General features: G+C 36.4%; 1 protein-coding gene across 5 annotated transcripts in view; it reads right to left on the bottom strand.

Annotated features, from left to right (window-relative positions):
* Window positions 1-22,926, bottom strand: part of LOC5570741 (ubiquitin-conjugating enzyme E2 W) — a 205,852-nt gene that overhangs the window by 134,420 nt on the left and 48,506 nt on the right. For 3 of the 5 annotated variants that reach the window (XM_021841668.1, XM_021841667.1, XM_021841666.1), the window contains exon 2: window positions 13,051-13,393. The exons of 1 other annotated variant lie outside the window; for it this stretch is intronic. The gene's annotated coding sequence lies outside the window, so the exon portion shown is untranslated. Of the gene's footprint in view, window positions 1-13,050; window positions 13,443-22,926 lie in introns of all 5 variants that reach the window. One more of the 5 variants, XM_001659282.2, reaches the window with a different exon arrangement.

Raw genomic sequence — 22,926 nt, forward strand, 5'->3', positions numbered from 1 at the left:
TAGAAAAATCCATTCCTCATCATCTGAGAAAAAAAAGAAAAGCTGAACCTACACACTCAATTGAACTTGACTAATTTTCATTCTTTTACTGAGATCTAAGACAAGACGTGACAGGTCAAAGTACAAAAATGAAACCAATAAAAAAGACCACTTCCCATTAGTCGTTTTGTCAAAGGCCTACTTTCACATCGATGTGTTGGATTGCAACAGGGCACTTTGTTGCTAGTCCGGCCGTGTTGCTAGTTCGTAAATTACAGTTTCTACAAAAAGTTTGGAAAATTTTCATAGATTTTTTTGGTTTTAAATCAATTTATATTCGATGTTATGTTCAAAGCATGTGCCCCTACAATGCTAAAATAAATAAAAAATACCTAATTGAGATCAATATAATACAATTGGTGTCAATTATCTCTAAAAATATCGCCGGTGTTGTATTTTAACATGAGTTTGGTTAAATTAAGCATCCTCTATTGCAATAGATGAATGAATCGTGCGCGAAACAATCAAATTATGAGCCCTGATTTTTTTGTTTGTTAACAAGATTTGCTTAAAAAGGATACTTGTAACACTGGCTTTTGTATCGTCAAGGTTATCGACTGAAAAACAACGGGGCAGTCTTAGTTGGGCTGTCACGTCTTGTCCTAGACTGAGATCCGCACAGCAGAGTGGTCAGTAACTGAAATGTCTGTCAGGTTTGTTTATAGCAGCACCTTAGGGTGCCGCTGATATCAAACGGAACTTTTGTTGAGATGTCAGCACTTTAACCGGAATTTGCACAGCTGAGCTGAGATCGGTTTTCTGATTTAGATGTGTACCGATTTCGGATCGTGGAAACATCGACGCATCGCTTGGCAAGAGTTGAAGATTAATTTCGCCATGAAGCGACCGTTAATCATCCGGATTAACAAGATAAAAGACTCTATCACGCCAGAAACCACTTAACTAAGCCTCTGGAATTCTGGAAACGTGTTGTGAGGTCAGACGAATTCAAGTATGAGCTGTTCAACAAGAAACGAAGGCAGAGAGTATAGCGCAGAATTGATGATGGACTGCAGGATAGGGGTGGTCTATTAATTACGTAAGGGTTTATGGGGGGAGGGGGGGGGGTTGAAGATTTCTTACGCGCCATACAAATTATTTTTGGTTTTCATACAAAAAATCTTACCATGGGGGGAGGGGGGTTTGAAAAACCGCTAAAATTATCTCACGTAATTAATGGACAGCCCCATAGACTCCTCCAGCCAACAATGAAACATGGTGGAGGTAATGTGTAGGTAAGTAAACGGCAAAGAAAACGATCGCTTTCTCCCGATCCTGTCGTATAAAACCATTGGAATCGAATGGATGCCACAGAGCCCTAACTTGAACCCTATTGAGAATCTTTGGCAAGATCTTGATAAGAAAATGGAAAAGAAAATTACGTAACTAACAAAAAACGACGTTGGTGAAGGTCTGAAACGAACTGTATCCCCGATACCTCAAAAACATGGTGTACAATATGACAAAACGGCTGTAACGCGAAAGGAGGTCACATTGATGATCGATTACTTGTTTTTATGTTATTTTAATTGATTTTTCTGTAAAATTCGAATTGATTTTTGGATTTACCCCTTAATGTTATTTATTGAAGCTCGTTGAAACTTTATGCCTGTGTAATGAAAACAATTATTATCAGTAAGCCAAAATACTTTCCATGTGTATCTTTTGCCAGGGTGTATCACAACACCCATCTCTTTTGCAAATCCATGACTTTTGTAAACATTTACAAATTCATCACGGAGCGGTCTTTGTTTTAGCCGGTCAATGTATGAGGGTAAAGTGCTGCAGACAATACTCGGTGGGAAACTCGAAAATTGTTTATTGCGCATGATTCACGAGTTATATCAAGCGAATATTAATAAGCGTGTATACGGCAGACTTCAGTAGGCTGGTTATTTGGTGCGATTTGCAAAAATAATATTAAGCAGGGAACCAGGTAGAATGAAGACCACGAATACGTTGGTTGTACGCAATGGAAGAGGAGCTGGCCGCTCTAAACGTTCGGGGCAACTGGAGAAGTATCGTCCGAGACCAACGAAGACGGAGCTCTACATTACGCCCGGCAACGGCGTCACGATACGCTGTAGCCATTGAGATATCAAGATAGGTAGGTAACTAAAAATGTAGTTTCAGGAAATGAAGTCAGAACTTTTGGTTAATTTCGATGATCTTGAAAATATTGCAATATTGTGTAATATTAACAAATGGTGTTAATTAGTTTTTTGTCCGTCATATCTTGAATATCTATATATAAACTTCTCTATTTTTTCTTAAATTACACTGCGAAACACTTTTTTGTCTCAAACACCAAAATACTGTTATTTACTTAATTAAGGGTTGGTGAATTCATTGTAGTTTTCAGAACTAACATTCAAGTATTGAACTCTACATCATTTCAACGACGGGACTAATGTGCAGCTAAAGTGAGACTATATAACATTTTTTTATTGTGCTATTCAACAAAGATTCTAATGTGTTCCAAGCACGATATTTAATTATGTTTGGAAGTGTCTGAATGCTGCACACGAGAGTGCGAAACTGTATCCAACGTATTACGATTATAATAAACTAGATTTTTATTGACGCTCCTATGGCTGGCCGTGTGAGCGCGTTTCTAAAATTTCTTCTCGGCAAAATCGACATCCATCCCAACAAAAAATAGCCGTGGGTCGATCGAAAGACGATACACTCCACCGAGCTGCTGGGGTTTCTATGGGTGATAGCAGAGCTAGGCGAGCAAATTTGCAACAATTTAACATGATGTAGGGGTAGGTCCCCTAGAATAAGCCAAGCTTCAATTTTTTGAGATTCTGCTTTCTTTTTAGCAATATCTACTAAGAATATTTATTCTGTTTCATACAAAGTAAGATTTGGAAATATAAATATGAGTTTTAGAATTCAGTCTTTCTTACATCTTTTGCTAATTTTATATCGATCAGAAAACACATTGGAAATTGACTGTAATTTGAGACGCCAATGCGATTTTTCAAAGATTTGTTATACCAGACATATATTACTCTCTGTAATAGCTCCCTTTTCTTAACATTCTTCTTCTTCTTGGCATTACTTCCTCACTGAGACAGAGCCTGTGTCTCAGCTCAGTGTTCTTATGAACACTTCCACAGTTATTAACTGAGAGCTTTCTTTGCCAATGCTGCCATTTTCGCATTCGTATATCGTGTGGCAGATACGATGATACTCTTGACCCAGGGAAGTCAAGGAAATTTTCATAACGAAAAGATCCTGGACCGACCGGGAACCGAACCCAAACACCTTCAGCATGGCTTTGCTTTGTAGCCCCCCTTTCTTTTAATGCAGCATTATTACGATTGCATTGGATAACAATTTTCCAAAGATATCCCTTGTTGGGTGATGTCCGGTACTGGGGGATCCCCCCTATACGACCGCAGAAGTGAAATTTAAATTGGTCCAAGCCAGAGAATCCTCAGCCAGTAGTTTTGCGTTGGCGTACGAAAGTGAGGATGCTGGGTGCAAGATACAAGAGATATTGATGATCTACGACCACAGGTTCGGCCAAGATGCGAAACTTTGGACCATAGGTCACTGACCGTTTGTCGACGGAATTTTCTATTGGTTGTGATGCCGGAAACAGTTCACATCGCATCTATAACGCTGTTGAAGTTAACAAGTTACGTTCCTAGTATACTGTACACCGCGCTGCGCCACTATTGTTGGAAGTGTAATTAAGCGAAACTTAATTGACATGAACCTTATGCGGAGTGACGGGCGACGCCGGCTTTGCCACGGTACGGCCTGGTTACGTCAATTAGTGCAAGTCGCAAGTCGTCGTCGCACAGTGGTCCAGATTTAAAATATTGGATTTTTGACGACTGCTAATTCGATAATCAAAAATGATGGCTTCTCACTGAATTTGATGTTCATTATCACCACTTGACACTAGAACATCAAACTTCATGGTCAAAATAACAACAAATTTTGCTGCAGACAAACCCATTAAATGAATTTGAATGACAGTCGTTTTCGAAGCAATAAGCAATGTTTTATTTTATTGAGTAGACATTTTCTGGTTCTCTACCTTTATTGTAAGAAAAAAATGGTCCTATTGCGACTGGACTAAACAATATGCTTTCAAATTCCCATTTTGATTTTCGCCACAGCAAACAATTTTCTAGAGTAGCAGCACATGAGCTCCACTCTCAGTCAACTAACAATTTCTAGAATTAGCTATAAGAGCTTTTCCCAAAGCCAAGTCTTAGACCCTTGCTAAATATGTCTGATGTTCAGATATTGACAACAGTTTGAACGAACTACTCACGCTGAAACAACTTGCAGATGAAGTAATTTCCAGACCAGTGAATTACAACAGAGTTGCAACAGATTTTGTTACTCGGTTAGCGCGTTTTTTTTTTGCTAACAAAATATTTTATAATTTTGGCTCGTTAGTAGTTGAAATAACAAAAATTATAACACAATTTCTTCTACACTAAACTAAATTGAAACAAAATATGTAATAATTTAAACAAAAATGTACCTAACTCATTATGTTTCAAATCAAACAAAAATATAACTCATTTTGTTATTTTCCATAACAGAAATATAACAAAATTTGCGGTAAGCAATTGAACCCTTTTTTATAACAAATTGTGTTATAATTTAAACAAATTTAAAACAGACTTTGATGTTAGAACTGATTTTGTTTTAATAATGTTATAATTTCCTCCATCAACTCAATGTGCTTCAAACAAAAATGAAACCAGATTTGTTATTCGTAACAAATCTTGATATAATTGTGCTTCAATTTTGATGTAATCCACTAGTCGGGATTTTCTGTAAATAGCCCTCGAGCAGGAATATTACAAAGACGATAGCAAAACTACCTTGATAATCTATCCACTTTGGGTAGTAATTTAGATGGATGTGAATTTGGGTGAAAAAAACAGTAAATTTTAAGCTTTTAGTAATAATCGCAATATTTAAACGAAACCTTGCAAATATTACCAAAGAATTAGAAAAAATCTGACACAACAGGAAGTAGTTTTAGCACCCTGAAAGTAAAATCAAGAAAATGTAGGAAGTACTGAGTAGCTTCTTTTTTTTTCAAGATCATTCCAGGACTTATGGTCGGTGTGATACATGATTTTTTGGCGTTCTAGAGATACGTTAAGGACTTCATCAATTTTGATTTTTTCGTTGCTATTGATAAGTTCTTTTATTACAACAAACAATGCGAATGTTTCGAATATCTGAGGTAAGTTTTCCAGAAACCTTTAAAAAGCACTTAGTTCAGTCTGTCTGAACATCGACCATATTAAACTGTAAATTTGACAGCATCTTCCTAGAAATCTGTGTTTGCAGTTTGAAACAGTATGCTTAGCTTAGCTTAGCTTAGACTGACTACACATATCAATGGTTGCTATTCCGTGATTGACCGAAGTCAGTGAAAATGCACAAAGAATCAACTAGAAGTTCGGCTGGGATTGGCCATAATCTTCTTCAGTGTGCATAATTCAGTGCCTCTATTTATACAGGGTCAATAACGGCGCCGGCCACGTCCTTGCAGTCAGGTGGGATTGGGGGAAGGAATGTTAGTGTGTAACCTTTGCTTTTTGGAGACCGTGTTTGCCTCTGCATCTCCACAAAGGCTACTGGGAGGGATGTTTGTTAATGGGGAGGATCGTTGGGTCATAGGATTCACTTTGATAAGCGATTAGACCATGATAAACAATGATTTGTGAGATATATACATACTTATACGTAAATATAATATTTTCATTTGATATGAACAATTTCTATGTAGAGGAAAATAATGCCGACACTTGAGGTGACGAACCATTCAAAGTTTGTTGAACAAATACCTAAATGTAACATTCCTACAGCTGTCAGGACGAAAGCATGTGTTATTATATTTTACTCATTTGAAAAGAAACAAAAAACTCGATTGGTTGGGACATCATAGAACACTCTTATTATTATGCCGACACTTACAGTGGCGAACCATCCAAAGTTTGTTGAATAAAGTGAACCTTTCGCAAGTCTACACTTGTAGTGTCGAACCATTCAAAGTTTTTTTTAATTACAAAAATAAAGGTATATAAAAGGTGTTCTGAAAAAAAAAAATGTTAAACATAAATAAATCATGAATCAGAGTTTGTGTCGACACTCACAGTGACGAACCATCCATAGTTTGTTGATAAATCATATATTTTATAGATTAGAAATAGTAGCATGAAACGAGCTCACCAATTGATCCGTTATCCTTGACTGAGCAGCCACAATCCACTTTCGGCTTCACTCGTTTGCTCGGCTATAAAAAAGCACTCAGGAAAAAAAATAAGCGCGCGACCCAAAAAGAATAAAAAAAAACTGTTCGGGCTTTCTTGACGCACTGCCCAGGAGCAAGCGTCAAGGTCGAAGGATCAAACAGAACTAACCGATCGCGGCACTTTTTCAGTTACTCCAACCGAACTCACCGATCACGCCACTTTTTCACTTACGAGACCGACGCGCGACATGTTTGATCCTGCCCTCGTCGCTTGCCCCGGGAAAAGCAAGTGTCAAGGTCGAAAGATCAAACAGAACTAACCGATCGCGGCACTTTTTCACTTACGAGACCGACGCGCGACATGTTTGATCCTGCCCTCGTCGCTCGCCCCGGCAAAAGCAAGTGTCAAGGTCGAAAGATCAAACAGAACTCTTTGCAGTTTGAAACAGTATGCTGTATATTAACTCGTGAAGAGTTTTAAAATTCATGATATAACCTTGATGATTTTCATTGGAATGAATGGAAGGATTTTCATTTAAATTGAATAATAACTAATAACTATGAAATAACCTTATATCATGCAATACCTCTATTGCAAATCGTAAAGGATTCGTATTTTGTATTTAAAATCACTAATTTGAAAATAAATTCATTCAATTTCAAGTTGAAGAAAAATCCGATATGATTTCTGGCAAATATATGATAACATGAGATTAAGTTATTGTTTGCTTTAAAGTTAGTAGTTAATTCCATACGATTAACTTATTCGCTAATGGAAACCATCAAGGTTATATCAAAAATTTTAAAACTCTTCTTGGCCACGCCATACTTGGTAATTCTGACGTGTTGTTGATTTTACTATGACGGTACTGAAACTATTATTCTATTAAACAGATTTGATGTTCTACTAGGTTATTATAATTTTGAATTGATATTTTCTAGGTTGTGTTGAATATTGCTATTTCTACTGTAAGCCAATTACGGAGGAATTACCCTGCTGAATGCGGCGTACAAAATTCTGTCGCCCATCCTGTTTAACAGACTGATACCGCTCGAGGAGTCCTTCGTCAGCGAATACCAAGCTGGTTTTCGTGAGGGCCGTTCGACAACGGGCCAGATGTTTAGCTTGCGAATGATCCTAGACAAATTCCGGGAGTACAACTTGCAGACTCGCCACCTGTTAATTGATTTCAAAGCGGCGTGCAACTCAGTGAAAAGAAATGAGCTTTGGCAAATAATGTCTGAACATGGTTTTCCAGCGAAACTAATTAGGCTGATACGTGCTACGCTGGATGGTTTGAAATCAAGTGTTCGGATCGCAGACGAGGTGTCAACCTCGTTCGTGACGTTAGATGGATTGAAGCAGGCAGACGCACTTTCGAATTTACAGTTCAACATTGCACTCGAGGGTACTATTAGGAGATCTGGCGTGCAAAGAAATGGCACTATTACCACAATGTCGCACATGCTCCTTGGCTTTGCGGACGATATAGACCTAATTGGAATCGTTCGCAGGTCAGTGGAAAAGCCCTTCGTGCCTCTGAAGAGGGAGACAGCGAGGATAGGCCTGACCATTAATTCTACCAAAACGAAGTACATGGTTGCAGGTACAAATAGAGTCAGGCCTGGTGGTGTAGGTGCTGAGGTAGTGTTTGATGGGGATGTGTTTGAAGTTGTTGAAGAATTTGTTTACCTTGGAACACTTGTGACATGTGACAACGACGTTGCCCGCGAAGTGAAAAGACATGTTGATTGTACCCCGTTTGGCATAAAGTCGTTTGGCATAAGGTCGTTTGGCATAAGGCCGTTTGGCATAATGGTGGACTTAGAATTAATATCGGAATTTTCGAAGCTTTTACCGAAATCAACACAACCGAGCCCACAGCAAACAATTTTCGTAGATTCTCAATAAGCGTGGTGATTGTTCAGAGATATTCCAAGCTATGAATGTCAAAAATTGTAGTGACATTAGATAGCATAACTAAATATAACTCGTGACGGGTTTGGTGGAAGATCTTATCGGAAGAAAAACTTTCTTCACATCCCAGAACATAGAGTATCTTTGAGCTTATTGAGATATACTATATTTGAAAATAGTAAATAAGAAAGTTCTTAGTTATTAAGGAAACGCTCATAGAATATTTAGCTGCAGATTAAATCTGTCCCAGTTGGGACGTAACACTTGAGAAAAATTGTTTATAATTGTTTATTTACTTGTACCACCAACAGGCTTCAAAGCCCCAATGATGTCATCTTAAAACTAAATATATTAAAAATTGTCATTCTTACGATCTATCAAAAAACGAACTGAAACTTCGTCGAAGTAGTTGGCGAGACAAGTTGAAATCAAAGAGAGCCGCAACTCTATTGAAAAGCCTCTGCAGACCGTAAATAGCGCCAAACATGCTATTATTAGTTCGTTGAAGAGGTAATCTCAGCGTCACGTTATTCCGAAGGGCTCGGGGCTGCATTACTAAAAGAAGGTGAAATTCATTTGCAAAAAAGCTAAAAGCTCTTATCCAAAGATCTAGTATCGCAGCATAATGCAAAATAGCCTATATACGAGAGCAGATTATTGTTCGTTTGAAATGTTTAAGGCTCTATCGTAAAAAAATCTTCTCACAGCATAACTCAAATGAACAACACATTGTTGAAAAAAATGTGGCAAAACTTTTAAACGATACAATATAAATTTAAATTTTGGAAGTGTACGTCGAAAACACTCTATATTATCGAAGGAAAGGAAATTTTTTTATTGAAATAATATTTTTTCCACCATATCTTAAAAGGAGATAATGCATTTGCAAAAAAAGTTGAATATTGGCAGGTTCTAAAGTAATAATCATCCTAACAGCATGTTTTGCAAGAATTGATAAAACAGCAAAATATAAAAATTATTAACGTTTAGCTTAACCTAATAATAAAATTTGAGACAATACATATATAAAGAACAGCCTATTTTTAAAAGAACGCAAAATTTATAATTAAACCAATGCAAGATTGTACGCCAACAATTATTGCGGTATTATAAAACGAAAAGACTTCAAAAATTGCGTTCAGAATCATCGAAGTGATTGTACTTTTTTTCCCCGATTGTCGTTTCTCCGAATGTCAGTTCTCCGTAACTGATAAGTAATCAAAAGAAGGAGGTATTCTGTCATTCTCGGCTACACACATGTTGGCAAAAATGCTGAGCACGGTAAAACTTGAAAGAACCGCCAATTAAATAAAGAAGGGTGCATATCAGATGGCCAGTTCGTTCACCACCCTGAAATGTATAAAGTTACGACAATTATGAGCGCCAAAAACTCTTTGGAGAAGCTGGCTATTCGGGGAACTGGCGTTCGGAGAACTGACATTCGGGGAAAAGTAGCACAACCCATCGAAGTAACTGAAGTAATCGATTTCTCTTTTTGCTGATAACTTGAGCAAATAACATTCGATAACATTCGATTGCCGCACTTAGGTCAGTTGGAAACAAAATATATCTAAAAAATATAGAAAGAAAGTCCAAAGAACAGCCTATGTATAAAAGAAGGTGAAATTTATTTAATTTTTAAATCAACAGTTTTCATACATATAATTATGGTAACATCATATTTAGAAAAAAAAAATAATAAAATGTTTGAAGGAAGGGTAGATTTGTGCTAAATATATCAAAATCTTCAGTGCAAAAATTTATTCCAATAGCGGATCTCGAAAGAAGAATTAATATTTGAAAGAAGGGTAATTTCTGGATAAATAATAAAATACTATTGGCAATAACTATCCTAATACGCTTAAGTTTATTCAAGAGCTTATGATTGTTGAATTGTGTATCAATTGACTTTACAACAAGCCTGATGTCAGTAGAAATATTCAATAGAAACGTTAAAACGAATGACATCTTAAGAAATTCTTGGTTTCAGACTCATTATGCCAAACGGCTATTATGCCAAACGACCATTATGCCAAATGACCATTATGCCAAACGACTTTGTGCCAAACGGCTTTATGCCAAACGACTTTATGCCAAATGACCTACCACCGACATGTTGCGGCTGCGAATAGGGCCTTTTACGGACTACGTAACCAGCTTAGGTCCCGCAGCTTGCAAACGGCGACAAAATTCGCCCTGTATAAAACATTGATTCTTCCGGTGGCTCTCTACGGGAACGAAGCGTGGAAGTTGAAAGAGTCAGACCGGAAAGCTCTCGGTGTTTTCGAGTGTAAAGTGCTGCGGACAATACTCGGTGGGAAACTTGAAAACGGCGTGTGGCGCAGACGCATGAATCACGAGTTGTATCAAATATACAAAGATGCGAATATTATCAATCGTGTAAAATACGGCAGACTTCAGTGGGCTGGTCCCTTAGTGCGAATGTCGGAAGAAAGAATTGCGAAAATAATATTCAGCAGGGAACCAGATAGAGGTCGGCGGCTTAGGGGAAGACCACGAATACGCTGGCTGTAACGCAGTGGAAGAGGACCTGGCGACCCTAAACGTTTGGGGCAACTGGAGAAGTTTCGCCCAAGATCGACGAAGATGGAACTCTACAATACGTCCGGCAATTGCGTGACGCTACGCTGTAGCCATCAAGGTATCAAGGTAGGTACCAGTATATATCATCCCGGGGGATACATAACGTTTTACGACTCAAATAGGCACACATCATTTAGTGTTCAAAATGATGTAATAAAATTCTCGGAAATCTCAAAATGTAGTGAAAAACTTATAGAAACAAAAAAAAATATTTAAAATGTTCGCTCTTTCACCCCTTATTCACCACGTTCCAAAAAAAAACCATGTTGGTGGCAAATTCAAGAACCGAATTGAAAATATGGCGAGTATTGGTAAGAATAAGATATCAACCAGTATAAAGATATGCTGAAACCAAATTCTCACAAAAATAAGGTGATGCGATTTGGCGTCCAAGCATGATGAAAAATAATTTCCTTGTCAAAATCTTGTATGTGTTCCTTACTTTCTTATGTTGTAGATGGATAATTGACTCTTTTTAGCTTGAAATTATGTGAGGAAATTGGATTTTGGACAGCTTTCCAATAAACTAGACCACTGTGCGTCGTCTTATGCAAATGGAGCTGAATACCCAAACGATTCTAAGCGCAGCACTACGGACGGCGTACGATCGTTGATGGATTGCATTATTATTTATAATTTCGATCGCAGCCCAGCCCAGGCGTTCGCTCAGCTGGTTGCTAACTACCGCCCGCCGAAGGAGCAAACCAGAAAGCGGTGAACCGCGGCTTATTTGTGGTGAGAACAAACTTTCCGTGATAAACAATATTTAAGCATGTTAACGCCACTTGGTTTGAATTCCGATCGCCCGCAGTCCGAAGTGTGTGGGTTTGGTTCGATGGTTTTTTGGGTCTCGTTGTTTGTGCAAACGAGCTCTCGAATGTTTGGTGTTGCAAATTCGATTACTAAGTTGCAGTAAAGAGGTTTATAGTTATGGAAATTTTGCAAATATAATCCTTATAACTTATTAAGATATACTCACAGCATGAATGCAATGTTCAAATACACGACAAAACATAGCAGGATTTTTATGCTGAACAAATATCTAAACTACCCTGTAACGAGGTTTGTAGTCTAATGGCTACTGGTTCTACTAACTAAGCAAACAGTCATGAGTTCAATCCCAGCCCATTCCCATACATGAAAAATAACTTTCCATCTAACAGAATCCAACTACCAAGTTGGCATCCAACTAATCATCCCTTCTCATTCCCCAGGTATTATAAGGACCTCGCCAGGACTGCTCTCGACCGTTAACAAAGAGTCAAAGGTTCAGCCCAAATTTCTGACTTTGCTATAAGGCGGGAAGGAGGTAAGGTGTGAAGTGCTAAATGCTAATGCTTAAAATGATCTGAGCTATTCTAACCGTTGTTAGCACCAAAATGAGGTAGCTTTTTGTTTTTTTTTGCAACCCTAACTTGAAAACTAACAGCAGTGGTGCCTACTATGATGCGCCAAAAAAAAGGACAGAGTACACTGTGTAAAACGCATTATGCGAAACAATAGTGATGATGATTTAAATTAATTAACAACACACAACAAACCGAAACAACAAGTGAGGAAGCAAAGGGTGTCGCCAATCCTGGCCAAAGCAGGCAATCTTGAATCCCATTAGGGGAATCGAGATTTCCATCCAAATCTCGAATAAAAAAGTAAGCTGCGTTTAGACCAAAATCCTTAGAAGTCGCGAGTAGTTCTCAAAAATCTTGAAAAGATGAGGCATAAGCTTTTCACTTACGACTACAAGATTGAACGTTTGGTAACCAAGTTTAGGCATTCACTCATGATGAACTTTGATTTCTCAAAAATAGGTCATATCAACATCGAAAGCCGCTGAATTGTGCAGATCACGCATACCAAAGTTTATGACTGTTTCTACATCCAGTGAACGAACCGCTAGAAAGTTCATTCTCCTGATATCAAGCGATAAACATTTGTGTCATAAAACAAACGATAACAAATCCCACCCACTCCTGTTTAAAACATTTTGAATCGCCACCTGATAAGAAGCCACTCTCGAGTTACTGAACTCATTATCTAAGTCAAGCAAACCCCCTCTTTGTTGCGAATCAAAACAACACTATATGGCATTTCCAAACCTCTCCTGGTATGTTAACAGATGTCATCTGGACCAAGACGGCTCTCTACACCATCTCATTCATCCACCAACTGCCAAAAGATTGCGTCTTCCCGATAAGTTGCAGACAATCGAATTAAGCTGAAACAAGAATGTGCAAATCACACTTACGAAACCACTTGAAGCCCCCACATTGGGTGGGCGCGATCGGTAATTGGGTGTTGAGATTTCCCGGACGGATTGTTAGTGTAGAACACACTTTCATTAGCTGCTTTCGGACGGCACTCCGTTGGGACAGGCACCAAAAAACACTCCTTTCTCCACTCGAGGAGAGGTCGTTTCACTTTTCAGACGATGCCGATCGACACAAACACACCCGAAACTAAATCGATTTTCTTGAAACGAAATCTTTCACACCACTTGCATTTCCACTCGATTTTTTTCTCCTTTTCCTCGAGAACGGTTTTTCGATTTTTCTTCACCGGGCACTCTTCAACAAATCCAGACGATCCAGCTGAGAGATCCGTGGATGGGAAGCGTTCAAAATATTTATAAACAACGAGCTGAATCACAGATTTTTCACCCCTGGCAAGGGGTACAGTGATTGAAATTATTATTCGTACTTTTTTACATCAAGTTGCTAAAAAACTATTGAATGATATCTCAAATACTAAATACTTTAACAATAATGGAGGTCATAGATGTTATCTATCATTCAACAGTCTGTTTCTTTTGACTTTTATCTTAAGAATGTTTTTTTTTTTTTTTTTTTTTTTTTTTTCTTTATTAACGAGATTTTTAGCCCTAGGCTAGTTCATCTCGGATCTTAAGAATGTTAAAAAAATTGCTTGTCTAAAATTAACCTTATTTCATATTTGTATTCCTATCAAAATTTAAACATACAACAACTTGAACTAAATTTTGGTTTTGTATTGCTCTTTATGATTGCTGAAGTCCTATATGACATTGTTAACACATTTGGAGTACATTTGGACATATTATAAGTGGACATATTTGAAACTTAAGTAATTATATGAAAAATTCCACCTTTTCAATGATTTTGGCTTTAAAATTATTGGATCTAACACTTTTTTGCTGATCGGTCTGTTAAAAGAATGACGTGACGTTGGAATGGATTTAGTCTACAGAAATTATAAGCAGTTTTCGTCATCTTTAAGCTTAAAAAATTATTTTGCCATGACTCTAAAACATTTCTCAAATTTGATTTTTAATCAACGTAAACCAAATATTTTTTTTTTTTCAAGGTGTGCATTAATTATTGGTCTAGAGAATTTTCCTCGAATTCCTCCTGGTTTTTATGACAAGAATTTCTTCGGGGATTCCTCCAAAAATCGATCAAGTAATCATCCAGATATACCGCTAGTAATTCTGGCTTGCATTCGTTCAGATTTCTCAATTCATTTGCTTATAAATTATTCATGGAATTTATTCTGATATTTTTCTAAGCAATTTTTCAAAGTTTATTTATAACTATTTGGCCATAGTTTTTGGTATAGAGCCATAGAGTTGCATTCATTTAGCAATTTCTCCAGGAATCACATCAATAAAATTGATTAAAAGTGACCACAATACACTAGAAATATTCATGGACTGCTCTACATTAACTTTTTCAAAGATATTTGAAAGAAGTTATCTAGGCATTTCTTTTGAAGTTTCGTCAAAGAATCCTCCAAAGATTTTCTAAGCATACTTATTTTCGTTAAGAATTTATTTTATCCCAAGCTTCATACGTTTCTGCAGGGATTCTTCCATAAAAATACTCCAGCAATTCTACCAAGTATTTCTCCTAGCTTTGGTCTTAAGATTCATCTAATCAAACATCTCATAATGCTTACGAGAAATTTCCATTGTTTTCTTCCAAAATTTCTATAGGAATTCCACCAAAGATTCATGCTAGGTTATTCTTGAATTTCCTTAACGAACATTCAGGAAAGGGTTGTTTATGAATTCCTCCAGCGCACACTTGCAAAACTTAATTCCAAGTTTCCTCCAGATACTAAAAAAATTGACCAACGGGATTTTCAAAGCGAAAAACTGGTTTTAGCTCAGTTTTGATATTTTACACACATAATATGGTTTGAAAGCTTGCATTTGACATATTTGTAGCATAAATACGGCTTCCCATTTAATTTTTATTGACATTTACTCTCAGGCTGGCCAAAACCGGTGCTTTTACCCTAAAAGAAAAAAAAATATACACGATGGATCAATTTTAAATAAAAAAAAATATCAGGACTACTTTTTATCGACTTACAAAATTTTGGTTTTTATCAAAATAAATACGTTTTGATCATACAATAAGAATCTTCAATTTATTCTGAACCATAATGATTATCTGGATAACTTCTCTAGAAGTAGCCATTTTCATATTATATTAAATTCAACGCAAAAAAAATGTTTTATAATAAGATAGGCCTTTTTAATTAGTTATTCGCGATTACTACTGCGAAAAACTGGAGTGAGTCGCATTTTTTTTTTTTTTCAAATAGGATACAAAAAGTCGAGGGGGCCCAGATAGCCGTAGCGGTAAACGCGCAGCTATTCAACATGACCATGCTGAGGGTCGTGGGTTCGAATCCCGCTGGTTGAGGATCTTTTCGTAAAGGAAATTTTCTCGATTCCCAAGGCATAGAGTATCTTCGTACCTGCCACACGATGTACACATGCAAAAATGGTCAATCGAAAGCTCTCAGTTAATAACTGTGGAAGTGCTCATAAGAACACTAATCTGAAAAGCAGGCTTTGTCCCAGTTGGGACGTAACGCCAAAAAGAAGAAGAACAAAAAGTCGAGTCTAGTACACGACACTGAAGGCAACCTTACAGTTGAGGTCGAAATACGCGTATCTGTCAAAGGATACAAACTCCAGTGGAATTAAATGGTATAGTACTAAATTCGGTTTTTCATCTACTTACAAAAATATATTGTTAACAGGCAGCACTGCTTATGTAATGTTATATAAGGCTTAATATCTCAAACCAGCAGAAAGATAGGCAATCTGAATCTTTTGCAAAAATGGCATTCAGCCTGTTTACCTCATCTTTTTTTTTCAACATGATTTTTAGTTGATTTTCCGCTCAACAGAAAAAAAAATATCATATTCCGTAGAAGATTAGCTTGTTTTTTTTTTGGTTTCCATTCAATTATGAAATTTAAAATTGCTGAAATTCTTCAAACTCGATTGTCTTAAAACGAGGTTTTCCCGTACACCCTTTTGCTTCTAACCCTCTTAGTTACCTATGGAAGTGGTTCAGTATTTTATCATTCATTTCTAGTGGTTTTCTTGCGTCAGTATTCTAAATTGAACTAGTTGCAGACATTTTGCACAGAACATTTAGCGAGAACTTTAGCCACACGGCACAGCCGAAGTACCAACAAAACGATATTCTAGAACAAAACACTATTTTTTAAGATCAAATCAAATGTACTGTAAAAGAACATTAAATTAAACACTAAGAAGATTTTTTTAACTTTTCTTTGAATATATACAACAAAAACGGGGGTGACCCATTTCGGATAAAGCCGTTTCGCATACGGATGTTTGGTGTAATGGACGTTTCGCATAAAACAGTGCCATATAAGAACAGGTAGCATTTCAAAGAAGGCATATAATTCTCTTTATGCCAAACGTTCATTATGCGAAACGTCCACCCATAAAATTATGCGAAACGTCCTTATGCGAAACGCCTTTATGCGGAAAGGCCCTTCCCCAACAAAAACGTAATTGAACATTATTTTAATATAAGGCAGCTCAAATCAGAAATTAATTCATAACCTCTCAAAAATTTCATATTTTAGCGCAAAAAAAATTCAAATCGCGCCAACTTTTTTGCACATTTTTTTCACAAGTTCTTCTTTTCTAATTTGAGAGTCCGTGTCGATATTAAAAATTGGTGTCCTGGTTTTGCAAATACTCCGATTTTCCTTGGGAACCGACATTCTCCATCTAAAATATCTTTAGTGGCCATATTATTGTTGGTCAATTTATCAAAAAAAAATTGGACTATATAATGGCAAGTAATAAAGAGATACTCTGAAAAAAATCATACAAAGCAGTTAAGTATTCTTGGAGATATCTGAAAATTACGATATGGAGTATTTGAGTTTTCAAGATTTTTAGTTGGACAGCGAGGTACCAGATACCTAAATGCTCATCTCTCAAAGAAGACTACACCAAATTGTTCCATTTTTTCAAAGCAGACTTTCACTAACCTATAGCTCCAAGGAGTGTATATCCGAAAACGATAAACATTCTGTAGCCTGAGAAATTTACGTGGGTTATGTGGTAAAAAATTAAGCTGTTCGTGAAGAGGTTAATAAAGTGGCAAATCCATGCACTGTGGGTTTCTGTATTGTGTGCTGAAGATGTGATTTTTTCTGGATTTTCGAGAAGGACATTTTCAATAATTCTAGCAGTATTTTTTCAGAGATGCCTCCATTGATTTCATCAGATTTCCTACAAAACTTGTCTAAAGATACCTTTAGTAACTACTTCAGAGATTCTTTCTAAGACTTCTTCAGGAACTTCCCGAAGAATTGTTCAGGGATATCTCCAGAGAATTTTCAACTGATGAACTTCTGGAAGAATGTCTGAAAGATCTGCTGGACTTCTGAGGAAGTCTTGCAAGTTTTCGAGATAAGTTGCTAAGAGTTGCAAACATAATCACTCGAACCTATGGATAATACTCACCAAGATTTATTGAATAAACGTCGGACAGGATTACTGAAGAAATTTGTGGAATTCCTGGAATAATTCTCACTATTGGTAATTTCCATATAGACTGGTGGCCAAAAATATGTTTGCCATCTCATGTCAAATATATGATTATTGTGATGCAAAATTGATGTTTTGTTTTCATTAAACAAGTTTACGAGGTAAACTTTTGAAAAGGACATATAGTGAAAAATAAGTTTACTGATGATGCATCAATGATGATGCGATCAACACAGAGGAAATCATTATAATTATAAAAACTGAAATAGCCATGATTATAGTTGTCACATTATCTCCTGAAATTAATCTCAGCTGTTATTAAAAGAAAATTGTTAAAAATACTGAAGAAAAAAATCAATACGCACTAGATGGAAAAAGTACAAACAAATGCGGAGATAACTTATCCACTATCCTCTTGTTCACATCTTAGAGTAACCTTGGAAATAAATTTTAGCCTTGGGACACAAAAAAATGTGGGATGTGTCGAGTTTCGATAAAAAATCAAATAATTTTTTTTTCAGTGTTGTCTACACATTTACCCGAACTTAAATATGAATTTTTATTTCATTTCAATTTTCTAAGATAGTTTTTTAATGAGCTTTAGAACAGTGTATTAGACATTACGATTTTTGCAGTAAATTACATTTGGAGTTATAGCGTGCTTGCATTGAATTTTCTATTTTTCTTAAATACTCTAACTTTAACATACTGCTTGAATAATATAAAATCTTGCTCTTATATTCCAGGAAAATTTTGATATAAGTGTTTACTATGCAATGACTTACAAGAAAAATCTTCCATAACTAGTCATTTTTTGATTATTGGCCACCTGATCACCCATAGTGAAGTGCTGTGACATTTTAAAAGACACTAACACGTTAATGCTTCCAGTTGACGATTTGCCCTTTGAAAAAAGCACCACACTAGACAACGGACTAGCATGCAACGCCCAGTGGCACATTCGAAATACAATTCAGACGAAAAGTTTTTTGGCCTGAAGCGGGAATCGAACCCTCACTCCTTGACTTAATGCAGCATAATGCTTGGTAACACAAACCGCACGGCCACGACGCCCACAAACATTTGCTAGTGTGGAAACTTAAATTAAGTTTTGAAGGATCCATGGCATTCAATTTAAGAAATTATTCGAAAAATATTTCGGAAAACTGCAGGTGTAATTGGATTAAATGCTGAAGAACTTACTCGAGAAATTTCTGAAGGAAAATTCCTCGAATTTAAAGAAAAATCATGGAAGAGTTTCTTATCAATTTCCTGATAAAATTTCAGGAGGCATTTTTAGACTAATAACCAAGGATGGAAAAAAATCAGCTCTAACGACAAACAACACGGTATTTGAACGGTCCAAGAGGGCCATCGCTCTTGCAGCAACATGATTTCAACACCTCACCACGCGCGCTAATCATAGATATATCGAGCATCCGATAAACTGTTTGTCGTAGGACAAAAGGTTTGTCGGATATTGTAACAAGTTGCGATTAATGCGAATCAATTTAAAATTCACGGATAAACTTTCTCACATTCCATGCACGATTGACTTGAGGATCAAAAATGGTATGCTAGAAGTCATATCGCAGAGTGAAAGCGTGAAAATCTTCCAAAATTTATGAATTCGGTTTGCGAACAATTGATCGTTAGCACACATGCCGAGCGATTCATTTTTCGCGGAGCGAAGTTTGTTGTGATGGCTTGACGACTAAGGGTTTATCGTTGTTGCTATGATCGCATGACAAAGAACAACCACGATGCATCATTTGTTTTATCATGATCACTAGATTTCCATCCTTGCTAATAACTGCAAAAATCGGCGCATGAACTTCAAGAGAAATTTGTGCAGGGTTTCCTGAGAAAATCTTCAATTTCTTTAAAAACTGTGTAACAAACAATTCTTTGGAATAATTTATGAAGGTATCATAGGAAAAATTGGTAGAATACCCTCAGAAAAAAATCTGGAATAATCTGTGGAAAAATCCCTGGGTGACCCCAGTGGAAATTAGTGGAGATAGTGCGTTGAATTTCATAAAGCAAAATCAGTAGAATTTCTTTAAACCATTCCTTAAAAAATCACCAGGTTCCTGGCATAATTGATGGGAACTCTCAAGATAAACTTTTGGAGGGATGTCCAGTCTTTACTCGAGCAATTGGAATGAATATTAAACCTGTGAAACAATTGTGTAAGAATTGCTGAATGTTTTCTAAAACATCTTACTAATAGGGTAACCAATATATTTTGGACCCCCTGGGCCATTTTCCTGCAAATTTTCCAGATCAAATCGAAAAACCAACTCAAACCGCATGCCATTTGTAAAGATAGGACTATTCCGCACTTGCATCAACCGTTTGTACATAGAAAATGTGTTTATTTTATCTGAAATTAATTTATTTTAATCGGTTCATCCATGCCACCGTTACAACACGTTACACTCAGATATTGAAGCCGTCAGAAATGTTGCAAATGTAAACAAAAACTTTTTTCAAAATTCTGAACTAAAAGCTTAGAATTTCTTCGGTTTTCCATTGTCAATTGATTGACTAGACTATGGGCAAGCGTATTATACAACCAGTGTCGTGGACTTTGTTGCCAAGCGATAAAAAATGCCGGGGGTCCAAAATATATACTTTGAGGGTCCAAAATGTATTGGTATGTCCAAAATAATGGAAAAAATGCTTCACAAATCAACTATTTTCGACGTTTTTTGGATCCTGCATGACCGTATGGACATTTTAAACTCGTAGAGAAAGTTTTTCTTTACATTTTGGCATGTTTTTCGACTTGGTTACGCTGTGCAATCAATTAATTGGGACAAAAAACTAAAATCACTTCCTTAGGGGGTCCAAAATACGACCGTTACCCTATTCACTGTAAGAATAAAGGATAAAAAGCGACTTTAAATACCTTTTTGGTTCAAAAAGAGAGCATAGAGTAATGGACGGTCTGTATAATAGATAAAAGAGACTTTTAAATATTTCTCGCATATTTCCCTAAAAGCCATTGGTTACCGAGTGTGTAGCTCCTTGTTTCTAAACAAATGAACTAGGAACAAGGAAAACTGTCACAGAAGTGGACAGAGGAGGATCTTTTCTTCATCGCAGCATTGTTGAATAACGTGTAAATCAATTCGTTTGCACGTTAACAAAATGCTACACACTCGGATCCCGATAACTTTAAAGGCGAGATCACACGTTATGTGAGATTTGCGCTAAAATAATAATGACCAAGCCTCTAAAAAGAGACAATATCATTTCTACTGTCACACTTCATAACTATATTTGGAAATAAAATAGAATAAAAAATTGATAATTTGTTTATTTTTCTAAACCCGAACTACGAATTGAGGGCATTAGAAGCAAACCGATGTACCGTTTTGTCTCAAATTCGGAACATGGCCCTTTATTCCGAACAATAGTGATTTCAAAGGTAAGAGTTGATATGTTCACACCATTTAAATGTAGAGGATTTGAATCATTGAGGAATTTATTAATCTGTATAGAAATTTGAGTGGTCGTGTGTTCGGAATATGAGTCATGTTCGGAATTTGAGACAAAACGGAAAGTGACAAAAACCTAGTTTTGACAAAAAATGAGTTTTGAAAAAAGCTTTTAAGAAATTTCTAATTCCATACAAATTGTATGACATCCAAAAAAACAAGTCAATCTTCTACGAATTAAGTATTTTTTGGTGGACGAAGAAATCACCTAAATGTACCGTTGAAAGGTTGCAAAAGGTAGGATTTTTTCAGTATATTCAAATCAAAACCTACCATTTACACCCGTTTACGTTTGACCACCTTGTATATATGAAGGGTTAGAAGCGAAAGGGGTTGTGAGTGACAAAACCTAATTTTGAGAAAATTTACTTTGAATTTTTTTAGAAATTTCTAATTCTATACAAATTGTATGGGAGACGCAAAAATAAGTTGAACTGAAACATCACCTAAAAATACCATCGGAAAGCTTGAAAACAGCAAAAAAATTAGTATGCTCAGGGTGAAAGGTCATTGAGGACGTAAACATAATACTGCCACCTACTCAAACCATCTACTAAAACGCTACCTCGAGCCACCCAAACAAGACATAGCACAGTGCTAGTACATCGGCCCAAAAGCGTATCATAATCATCAATTTTTATCATCATCCATAGTATCAAGTAAGCTGTATTACTTTTATACGTTGCATACACAGGTATTACAGTCGACATTGATTCGTCAACACATTCAAAATAGGTTTTAGTAGCAAATTATTTCTTTTTTTTTTAAATAAAATATATTTTTGTCCGGAATTACAAGCGTTTCACACACTATTAGCTATTTTGTTGACAGTTTTCTTCTCTCGTTTCTTTTGCTTCTCGCCGCTGGAAAGAGTTGCCATCAGTAGGCTTTTGATTTGTACGGACAATTATTGTCTACAATATCGTACATATAAATTAGCTGTTAAATTGAATCCTAGGCTGTTTTCCTATGCATCAAAACATTTTGCAACATTTGGAGACATTTTACACTTCTTGAAAGTTTTCAAATTTTAGAATGAGAAGTTGAATTTGAATATCCAAACAATTTAAATCCCATATATTAGAATCACTTAACACTTCCAATCAGTGAGTGTTGCCAACCCCGTTCGTGAACAACAGTATTTCAGTGAATTTGCCATTTCGTGTTGATTTTTGAACTCAAATGAAGTGAAATGAGCGAACAATTGCTCTCAAAAGTACGATGCGAGAAAATACAAGTTTTTTAAGTAACATACCAGATTTTTGAATTGCTACGATAAGTATAAATACACTTGTGAGTTTTGGAACAGGTACAGAAAAGCCAGCAAACAACAACCACCGTGAAGCAGAAGGAATTCGGCACTGAGTAGTATTTTGTACACATATCACAGCATTAACTACGTGTTTGCGTTAAAAAAACTAATGGATTGTAAAAAAAAAACATTATGGTTTTTATGGAAAACAAGCGTGAAGGGGGAAGCGAGAATAAGATGCCATATTAGGGGTCATGCACAAATTATGTCACGCAACAAAGGCGGGGGTCAAGCCAAGTGTGACAAGCCTTACAAAAATTGCAGAGGATTCAAACAAAAAGCTAAACAGGGGGTATCTAAGAAGTTGAAATTTAGCGTGACATAATTTGTTTACGATCCTTTAGAGGCCATATTGGTACTCAAGCAAATACCAGCTTCACTCAAACACAACCCAAATTTCACGTACCCCTTTGCATTAAAGGTATACACAAAAAAAGATTTTGGATTTACTATAATTGTTATACCAAACAAGATTCTGAAGAATAAGATAAAAAA

Source organism: Aedes aegypti, chromosome 2 (genome assembly GCF_002204515.2).
Source record: "Aedes aegypti strain LVP_AGWG chromosome 2, AaegL5.0 Primary Assembly, whole genome shotgun sequence".
Classification (NCBI taxonomy): Eukaryota; Metazoa; Arthropoda; class Insecta; order Diptera; family Culicidae; genus Aedes; species Aedes aegypti.